At 38.9% G+C, this 11425-nt stretch overlaps 1 long non-coding RNA gene across 4 annotated transcripts; it reads left to right on the forward strand.

The window, feature by feature from the left end:
* Nucleotides 1-6469: 6469 nt before the first annotated feature.
* LOC311148728 lies at nt 6470-10959 on the forward strand. 4 transcript variants are annotated; one of them, XR_014614940.1, is made up of 5 exons: nt 6470-6903; nt 7112-7221; nt 7385-7434; nt 8886-8982; nt 9901-10959. It is a non-coding gene; the product is annotated as an uncharacterized lncRNA (long non-coding RNA). The 4 variants fall into 4 exon arrangements; XR_014614941.1 differs by having other exon boundaries at nt 7112-7212; XR_014614942.1 differs by lacking the exons at nt 8886-8982; nt 9901-10959 and having other exon boundaries at nt 7385-8009.
* The last annotated feature ends 466 nt before the right edge of the window (nt 10960-11425 follow it).

Raw genomic sequence — 11425 nt, forward strand, 5'->3', positions numbered from 1 at the left:
TTTGACCCACACGAACCTGACCAAAGATGTGACTGAATCAAAAAACAACTTTGCCACAATTCATGTATACAGTGGATGTGTACAAATTAATGTGATATAAGTCTCTCTCTCTCTCACCAATTGATTGTACAATGTACACACATATATATTTTCAATTTGTGATATGGGGGTTGGAGAAATGTTTATTATAAACAATGGCAACATCGACTTGTTGTACTGAGCTTTGCTGTTGGAAAACCACATCAGTATCCGACTGTCGGCTGTCACAGATGAACCTCCCCCGTCTTCACTCCTCGACTTTCGTCTACAGTCGGTTGCTTTCGCCTTACCAATCAAACAAGCCCAGTGTTTCTCTTTCATTCCAGAGAGGAACGAGCACTTGAGGGTATAACTTCCAGAAATGAAAAGTGAAATCCATAACTAAATCTATTCTCTGTAGTCTCTAGCCAACATTGAAAACACTAGTTAATGTCCAAAACATTTTATTGGTCTTGTACAGTCCTACTGTAACAGGGTGGATGTGCCTGTAACTGAAATTTGTCTTCCACATTTAACCCAAACCCTCTGAATCAGAGAGGTGCGGGGGGCTGCCTTAATCAACATCCACATCATTAGCCGATGCCAATGGCGACAGCTAGTCTTACAGGGGTCTGACACATAACGAAAAATACATTACAGACAAAAGACTTACATACAATTGACATACATTTAAAAACATGAACATGTAGTTTGTGTGTGTGCATCTATCAGTTACACATACTTATCAGAACATACACACAACAAGTAGGTCACATGGGGGAGAGGCGTTGTGCCGTGAGGTGTTGCTTTATTTATATTTGCTGTTCACTTGCGCTATATATGATGGAAGGGAGTTCCATGCACTCATGGCTCTGTATAATACTGTACATTTCCTTGAATTTTTTCTGGACCTGGGGACTGTGAAAAGACCCCTGGTGGCATGTCTGGTGGGGTACGTGTGTGTGTCAGTGCTGTGTGTAAGTTGACTATGCAAACAATTTGGAATTTCCAACACATTAATGTTTCTTACAAAAACAAGAAGTGACGCAGTCAGTCTTTCCTCAACTCTTAGCCAAGAGAGACTGGCATGCATAGTATGAATATTAGCCCTCTGCTTACAATGAAGAGCAAGATGTGACACTCTGTTCTGGGCCAGCTGCAGCTTAACTATGTCTTTCTTTGAAGCACTTGACCATATGACTAGACAATAATCAAGATAAGATTAAACTAGAGCCTGCAGGACTTGCTTTGTGGAGTGTGGTGTTAAAAAAGCAGAGCATCTCTTTATTATGGATAGACCTCTCCCCATCTTTACAACCATTTAATCTATATGTTTTGACCATGACAGTTTACAATCTAAGGTAACACGAACTAATTTAGTTTCCTCAACTTGTTCAACAGCCACACCATTTATTGCCAGATTCAGCTGAGGTCTAGAACTTAGGGAATGATTTGTACCAAATACAATGCTCTTAGCTTTAGAGATGTTCAGGACCAGTTTATTACTGGCCACCCATTCCAAAACAGACTGCAACTCTTTGTTAAGGATTTCAGTGACTTCATTAGCTGTGGTTGCTGATGCGTATATGGTTGAATCATCAGCATACATGGACACACATGCTTTGTTTAATGCCAGTGGTAAGCCATTGGTAAAAATGGAAAAGAGTAGAGGCCTAGAGAGCTGCCCTGCGGTACACCACACTATACATGTTTGACATTAGAGAAGCTTCCTTTAAAGAAAACCCTCTGAGTTATATTAGATAAATAGCTCTGAATCCACAATATGGCAGAGGTTGAAAAGCCATAACACATATGTTTTTTTTAATATCAAAGGCTGCACTGAAGTCTAACTGTACAGCTCCCACAATGTTCTTATTATCAATTTCTTTCAACCAATCATCAGTCATTTGTGTCAGTGCAGTACATGTTGAGTGCCCTTCTCATTAAGCATGCTGAAAGTCTGTTGTTAATTTGTTTACAGAGAAATAGCATTGTATTTGGTCAAACACAATATTTCCAACAGTTTGCTTAGAGTTGGCAGCACACAGAGTTCTGCTGTTTGAACCAGTAAAGACCGCTTTACCACTCTGGGGTAGAGGAATGACTTTGGCTTCCCACCAGGCCTGAGGACAAATACTTACTTCTAGGCTCAGATTAAAGATACGACAGATAGGAATGGCTATAGAGTCAGCTACCATGCTCAGTAGCTTTCCATCTAAGTTGTCAATGCCGGGTGGTTTGTCATTATTGATCGATAACAAAAAAAATGTGACCTCTCCCACGCTAACTTTACAAAATTCAAACTTGCAATGCTTTTCTTTAATTATTTGTTTTTTTTATGCATGAATACGATGGCTCAGTGTTCATTGCTGGCATTTCCTGCCTAAGTTTGCCCACCTTGCCAATTAAGTAATCATTAAAATAATTGGCAACATCAAATGGTTTTGTGATGAATAAGTCATCTGATTCGATGAAAGGTGGAGTTGAATTTGTCTTTCTGCCCATCATTTCATTTAAAGTACTCCAAAGTTTTTTATATAATTGATCTTTGCTTCATAATACAGTTTCTTCTTCTTTTTGTTGAGTTTAGTCACATAATTTCTCAATTTGTAGTAAGTCAGCCAGACTTATTAGCCACTCCTTTTGCCTCATCTCGTTCAACCACACTGTTTTTCAATTCCTCATCAATCCATGGAGCCTTAACAGTTCTAACAGTCAGTTTCTTAACAGGTGCATGTTTATAAATAATTGGAAGAAGCAGCGTCTGGATGCACCTTATTAATCAAATTTTTTATATCATCCACATAAGATTCACAGCAAAATCTTTTGTATGATCTCTTATACATTATTTTAGGCCCAGCTTTTGCAATTTTGTCTTTCCTGGATATAGCCACTATATTGTGATCACTGCATCCAATGGGTACAGACACAGCTTTAGAACAAAGTTCTACACTATTAGTAAACATGTGAACAATACATGTGGATGATCTTGTTCTTGTAGTGTTTGTAAACACCCTGGTAGGTTGGATACAGTGAGAAGCTTCCTCTTAACTTTTTTTAATTTATTTATTTCACCTTTATTTAACCAGGTAAGCCAGTTGAGAACAGGTTCTCATTTACAACTGCGACCTGGCCAAGATAAAGCAAAGTAGTGCAATAAAAACAACACAGAGTTACATATGGGGTAAAAAAAAACATAAAGTCAGAAATACAACAGAAAATATATATACAGTGTGTGCAAATGTAGCAAGTTATGGAGGTAAGGCAATAAATAGGCTATAGTGCAGAATAATTACAATAGTATTAACACTGGAATGCTAGATGTGCAAGAGATTATGTGCAAATAGAGATACTGGGGTGCAAAAGAGCAAAATAAATAACAATATAGGGATGAGGTAGTTGGGTGGGCTAATTTCGGATGGGCTGTGTACAGGTGCAGTGATCGGTAAGGTGCTCTGACAACTGATGCTTAAAGTTATTGAGGGAGATAAGAGTATCCAGCTTCAGAGATTTTTGCAATTCGTTCCAGTCATTGGCAGCAGAGAACTGGAAGGAATGGCGGCCAAAGGAGGTGTTGGCTTTGGGAATGACCAGTGAGATATACCTGCTGGAGCGCAGACTACGGGTGGGTGCTGCTATGGTGACCAATGAGCTAAGATAAGGCGGGGATTTGCCTAGCAGTGATTTATAGATGGCCTGGAGCCAGTGGGTTTGACGACGAACATGTAGTGAGGACCAGCCAACAAGAGCGTACAGGTCACAGTGGTGGGTAGTGTATGGGGCTTTGGAGACAAAACGGATGGCACTGTGATAGACTACATCCAATTTGCTGAGTAGAGTGTTGGAGGCTATTTTGTAAATTACATCGCCGAAGTCAAGGATCGGTAGGATAGTCAGTTTTACGAGGGCATGTTTGGCAGCATGAGTGAAGGAGGCTTTATTGCGAAATAGGAAGCCGATTCTAGATTTAACTTTGGATTGGAGATTCTTTATGTGAGTCTGGAAGTTGAGTTTACAGTCTAACCAGACACCTAGGTATTTGTAGTTGTCCACATACTCTAGGTCAGACCCGTCGAGAGTGGTGATTCTAGTCGGGTGGGCGGGTGCCAGCAGCGTTCGATTGAAAAGTATGCATTTAGTTTTACTAGTGTTTAAGAGCAGTTGGAGGCTACTGAAGGATTGTTGTATGGCATTGAAGCTCGTTTGGAGGTTTGTTAACACAGTGTCCAATGAAGGGCCAGATGTATACAAAATGGTGTCGTCTGCGTAGAGGTGGATCTGAGAGTCACCAGCAGCAAGAGCGACATCATTGATATACACGGAGAAAAGTGTCGGCCCAAGAATTGAACCCTGTGGCACCCCCATAGAGACTGCCATAGGTCCAGACAACAGGCCCTCCGATTTGACACACTGAACTCTATCTGAGAAGTGGACAGCTTGATGAAAACCAGTCAATATTCAGGTCCCCAAGAAAGTAGACGTCTCTGTTTACATCACATACAGTTGAAGTCGGAGGTTTACATACACTTAGGTTGGAGTCACTAAAACTCGTTTTTCAACCACTCCACAAATTTCTTGTTATCAAACTATAGTTTTGGCAAGTTGGTTAGGACATATACTTTGTGCATGACACAAGTACTTTTTCCAACAATTGCTTACAGACAGATTATTTCACTTATAATTCACTGTATCACAATTCCAGAGGGTCAGAAGTTTACATACACTAAGTTGACTGTGCCTTTAAACAGCTTGGAAAATTCCAGAAAATGATGTCATGGCTTTAGAAGCTTCTGATAGGCTAATTGACATCATTTGAGTCAATTGGAGGTGTACCTGTGGATGTATTTCAAGGCCTACCTTCAAACTCAGTGCCTCTTTGCTTTACATCATGAGAAAATCAAAAGAAATCAGCCAAGACCTCAGAAAAATAATTGTAGACCTCCACAAGTATGGTTCATCCTTGGGAGCAATTTCCAAACGACTGAAGGTACCATGTTCATCTGTACAAACAATAGCACGGAAGTATAAACACCATGGGACCACGCAGCCGTCATACCGCTCAGGAAGGAGATGCGTTCTGTCTCCTAGAGATGAACGTACTTTGGTGCGAAAAGTGCAAATCAATCCCAGAACAACAGCAAAGGACCTTGTGAAGATGCTGGCGGAAACAGGTACAAAAGTATCTATATCCACAGTAAAACGAGTCCTATATCGACATAACCTGAAAGGCCGCTCAGCAAGGAAGAAGCCACTGCTCCAAAACTGCCATAAAAAAGCCAGACTACGGTTTGCAACTGCACATGGGGACAAAGATCGTACTTTTTGGAGAAATGTCCTCTGGTCTGATGAAACAAAAATAGAACTCTTTGGCTATAATGACCATCGTTATGTTTGGAGGAAAAAGGGGGTTGCTTGCAAGCCGAAGAACACCATCCCAACCGTGAAGCACGGGGGTGGCAGCATCATGCTGTGGGGGGGACTGCAGGAGGGACTGGTGCACTTCACAAAATAGATGGCATCATGAAGAAGGAAAATTATGTGGATATATTGAAGCAACATCTTAAGACATCAGTCAGGAAGTTAAAGCTTGGTCGCAAATGGTCTTCCAAATGGAAAATGACCCCAAGCATACTTCCAAAGTTGTGGCAAAATGGCTTAAGGACAACAAAGTCAAGGTATTGAAGTGGCCATCACAAAGCCCTGACCTCAATCCTATAAAAAATTTGTGAGCAGAACTGAAAAAGCGTGTGCGAGCAAGGAGGCCTACAAACCTGACTCAGTTACACCAGCTCTGTCAGGAGGAATGGGCCAAAATTCACCCAACTTATTGTGGGATGCTTGTGGAAGGCTACCCAAAACTTTTGACCCAAGTTAAACAATTTAAAGGCAATGCTACCAAATACTAATTGAGTGTATGTAAACTTCTGACCCACTGGGAATGTGATGAAAGAAATAAAAGCTGAAATAAATCATTCTCTACTATTATTCTGACATTTCACATTCTTAAAATAAAGTGGGGATCCTAACTGACCTAAGACAGGGAATTTTTAGGTTTAGGTTATATTTGCTATTCTGTGAGGGCCTATGTTCCGAACTCGCTACGGTGCTTTAGGTGCCAAGGATTCGGACATGTTGCAGCAGTGTGTAGATATGAGATCCCACGACATGAGAAATGTGCAGGAGAGCATAGTCAGAGGGAGTGTACAGTTGGGATAGAGAAAGCACTGTGTGTCAACTGTGGGGGTGCCCATGCAGCTGGGGATCCGAAGTGCCCTGTGAGAGAGAGACAGGTGGAGATTGTTAGAGTTTGAGTGGGGCAGAAAGTTTCCTATGCTGAGGCAGTGTAGAGAGTAGAGGATAGCCCAAGGGTGAGTGAGACGACTGGGAGCCCCCCAGTGAGTAGGCCTGAAGAGAGAGAGCCAGAGAGGATGAGTTATAGTACACTGTATTCCCAAACAGTTGTACTAGCTCATAAGTAATAAGGTCATAACAGTCAAATGTCGTTATGCAGTTGACCAAACTATAAAGTGTTGAGCTCTGTTGAGATTTATGCCACTTTAATTGAAGAGCGCTCAATATTTTATAGGTAATTTGTGTGGAACGCTCAAAAAGTTTAGGTAGTGTCATGACGTTATCGACGTCATGACGTTCTGGTGGGTGGGTCATCTCTCCCTCAGGAAAGCTGAGTCAGCCATCTTGAATGTGCCTTGATGCGGGGATGTTTGGGCCGCCCGTGTGGATGTGGAACACAGTTTAATTTGTTTTAATTTGTTTGCAATGCGCACTTTTATGCTGCCCGCTTGAAACCACCACCACCTCCGTTTTTATCATTAGTCTTATTGCCCTCGTTTTCTTAAGCGCCATCTTATCATCACCTCTGATTTGGTAAGTAACTCTGTTTTTTTTTCATTTTTTTTTTTCAATTGAATTTCGATAGTCTTAAATGTGGAACTGGGAATACATTTGTACAATGTGCACAGTGAATATTTGTTGTAAATAGTGTAAAAATCCAAGTAATTGTAACTTTAGAAGTTGTTAAATATGTGATAAATACGTTACGTTACTTCATCTTACAACGGTGTAACGTTATCAGCAGGTTTCCTGGATGAACTACATTTCCCATAATGCATGTTTGCCCGGGACATTGACGGTGGAGGAAGGTCCATGAGTTTTCGCTGTTCGCCGGTAATGCAAGTGCGTACTGTGATTATACTTATTTCAATAAGTGTCTGCCTTACACAGTAAATATTTTACGTTATCGAGCTGTGTGTACGTGTGTGCTAGCGTGAAACGAACAATGCTAAACAACATAATGTGAGTGTGTTATCATTATGCTAACCAGGCCTGTGTTTGTATTTCTTCCTAGGCTCAAGTGTGTGGTTGTGAGATCATCTCGAAATCCTTTTAACAGTTCAGGTAGGATGTATTATGAAATAGTGTTACTAATGTAATACATTGCTAAAACCAAGTATAGAGTGTATTTGTTATAATTCATTGGTATTAGATTTAAAAGGTGATCGAATAGCTCCTGATTTGTAATGTCATTAATGCATTTCTTTTGAAGCAATGTTTTAAAAAAATGTACAAGTGAATAGGTTGGTTTACTTTTAAGTTTAAATTTCCCACGTATCTCGTTAAAGTTTTGACCAATGAGCTAACTTGTTAAGTTGTGGCCAATGGGAGAGTGGACTGGTTGCCGGGAAAGAAAAGGGAGGGAAAAGTTGAAAGAAGGGAGAGGAGAGACGTTAGTGGGGTTGGTGAAGGAAAAACGACCAAAGGAAACGATAAAGAGAGAACAAAACCATACCTACAGAGTTTTTTTAAGGGAAATCCTGATTTTATTTCTATAAGAGAGTGTTTATTATTTAGTTAAGAAAGACCAAGTGGAGACTGAAGCTGCCGTCGCATTGTGGAGACATTCGACATCCTAGAGGTTAGCCTAGCATCGTGCAAGACTTGGAGAGAATTGCTTGTGACGATCAGTTCGGGTTTCCAACAGATGTCTGTTGCTGCTACCGAGTACTGGCTGCATTGATAGCTGTGTTCGCGGTGGATCTTGTGAGGACACCTTCACGGAACTACTATATTTTGCTGAGGCATTATCTACAAGTAGTGAGTAACTACAAATGTGGGGTGGACTTCGGGACTTTATGTATGTCGTCATTTTTTTTATGAGCTCCAACGCGCGCCCAGGGTTTAAGCAAGATTGCAATTAATTTGGACATGGCGTTGTGGAAAAATCATTGGGGTTTATAATTTGTATTTCTTTTGATGTGATACATTGAACATTTGATTAATATAGATCTTGAACCTTATGTCTGTTGTATTGGTGGAGTCATTTACTGTTTCAGTTTCATTTAATGCATGGGAAAGCATATCCTTACAACAATAACCAAGTCTATAATCATTCTATCTGAAGTTAATACCCTATTTGTCATTCACCCTAGCAAGTTTACAATAGGGATTCTTATTGGAGATGTCCTTCTCACCTAATATCCCATGCTGTTCAGATATTCTAAATAAGGTAATATCGTGAGAGTCAAATTCGAGCCTGGTGAGAGGGTTACACTAATAATTGGTTTTATTTTATGTGTTTCCACAGTCATTCTTTTGCTATTTCTCTAAATGTTTTTATCTCAACTGTGGGGTCAACAGTTGATCACTTGAACCCTTTATTAATACTTTGTTAAATACAAAGAACAACAACAGAAATAGCAGATCTATAAGCACACAACTTTGATGCTTTGCTTGTTAATAACTAACTTGCTTATCTTTTAACATTTTCATTTTTACTATAATTAGTGTACAATGAATGTTTTTGATATTTGTGTAATTATTATTGTAATGGATATTTTTTGTCCATGTAGGAACAACGTGATGTAAATATGAGACGGGCCCTCGTCCTTCGTGCACTTCCTGTGTACCTGCGTGAAGATGCCTCCCAAGTTTTTCAGGACCTGTAATGTAAGTGTACTGGCCTCACTATCAATCCCTTTGCTTAGCTATTCAGTCAGCTTAAACATGACATCACTCAAAGAACTCTAGGAGAACCAGAGGGGCATTCCAGAAAGCAGGTTATGTGAAAACCATCAGTATAGCCAATTGTATTTTTTCCAACAACGTAATTTCAAAGTCCGTGTTTCTAGTTTGTCGCCGCATTGAGTATGAGATAAAATGTTTTTATATTTCATTTTCAGCCGATTTTTAAATAAAACAAAATAGCCTAAAATAAAACATTGAACAACATTCAACCACTTCCTTAAAGGCTAATATAAAATAAAGTGATGTTAAATTCAAAATGAAAAGACGACTGCATCTGAAACTCTGTCAGTGATTTATATAACAGCCGCAGCCAGAAAATGTCTGCTTCCTGTTTTCTCCCGTTGCCATGGTGAATAACCGTATCGGAGCTCCATTGATGATGGCTTTTTACTAGTCGTCAGGCACAAGCTCAACTCCGAGTTAACGTACTCTGAGTCAACTTACCTAACTCAGATCAGCTGTTCTGTAACTGAAAACTCAGTTTCACTTCACGGGGTAAGTCAACTCTGAGTTCAGGGTTAGGCTCAGTTTGTTGAACCTCCTTTCTGGAATAGCCCCCAGAACCTGTTTATGAAGTTTCCTTGAGTTGTTATTCTGCAAACTGACATGTAGAAATTACATAAATGAAAAGGTAAGTATAAAGAATTCCACTAAACAAAAAGTATGCTTACAGGTAGGTGTGAAACTAACATAAAATAATAAGCATGTGTAAAGAAAATAGTTTAAACATGTAGCTTAGTTGCAGTCTAAGTGCAAAGTGACCGTAATGTCTAGACATCATTAGCATGATTTGTATCCTTGAGGGGCTGAACTCATTTTTGTATTATTTGTGTTTTATAGTCAGCAGATGGTCCAGACCTCACTGACACTCCGGTGGCTCTCCTGACAGTTGTCACTGATGATACTACTGATGCGGCCCTCTTCAGCCCTGAGAGCATCTGTATTGTCGTGGAAGATGAAATACTTGTGAGTGGTCCCACAAACCTGGCTGACTCATTTCTCCTGCTCTTTGGGTATGTCTATGCACTAGACCTACAGTACCCAAAGAATCTTGAGCTTACATTCACATTTATCCAAAAAGTTGTGATGTGTCTTGAGGACAACAAACCACTGAAAGGCCGTCTACTGACACTGAAGAATGATTTGTTCAATGAGTGAATCACTCAGAATGGACTATTTGTTGAGCTGAGTATTGAGGATGTTTTTAGTTTTTTTCCCCTCTTTACAAATGTAATAATTTGCCTCTTCTACCTCATGTTTAATATGTTACACTGTTTGCCTCTTCTACCTCAGATTTAATACATTGATTGTTAATAGATAAATATCACAACATTGACGTATTGCCAAGCCCAAGTTTTTGTACTGTACTTGTGGGAAACGACTGTTGAATTCATGCACTATACATGTTTAATGTTGTGTGACCTAATGCTTACCTTGATGTTGCCAGTTGAAGTACGGCACAGTAGAAACCAGTACTTTTATTTGAATGTTTTATTTTTAAAAAAAAGTGAGTTGCAGCCTTCAAGGTACAGTAAGTGCAAAAACGTTTTAAATGGCTCCACATTCTAATAGTTGTCATTGCTGTTGAGGATGGATTATAATTAGAATCTTATTGAATTTTATCATGAAGCCTTTGTGAGTTTTTATCATAATGTTTACTGAATAGTGTGATATGGAGACCCAAAATACTGAATCTACCCTCTGTAGCAATGACCACTATCAGAATATGGAACTATTAACACTTAATGTACTTTAAAACACATTTTGTTTTTATGGAGTCATTTCCTTTTCCTTTTTTGTTTTAATTTATGACAAGCACTTTGTTTTGACTGAGCTCCTTTTGATTCGTGCCTTTTTAAAAGCACATTGTGTTGAATAAAAAAAAAAGTTAAATTGTCACTGTGGTGTCACTTTCATGTTTTCTAACATTATTCGCTGATTATAATTGTGTAATGGACCGACATCAGTATTTCAGTTTAGAATTAATTTTGTTTGCATGTCCCACATTATGAGTTGAAGAATATTGAAAATTTTGAGTGTATTTCACACATTATATGAGTTGAAGAATATTTAATATTTTGAGTGTATTTCCCACATTTATGAGTTGAAGAATATTTAATATTTTGAGTGTATTTCCCACATTATATGAGTTGAAAAATATTGAAAATTTTGAGTGTATTTCCCACATTATATGAGTTGAAAAATATTGAAAATTTTGAGTGAATTACTCCCTAATTATAAGTTGAGGAATATCAATATTTATAAGATAACATTGAGATAATTTAAGGCAACTGTAAATATAATTTTTATTTTATGTAAACTTAAAACATTTAAAAACATCACTAAAATATTTTTGTGTAATCTG

Source organism: Coregonus lavaretus (assembly GCF_964263955.1).
Source record: "Coregonus lavaretus genome assembly, chromosome: 2".
NCBI lineage: Eukaryota > Metazoa > Chordata > Actinopteri > Salmoniformes > Salmonidae > Coregonus > Coregonus lavaretus.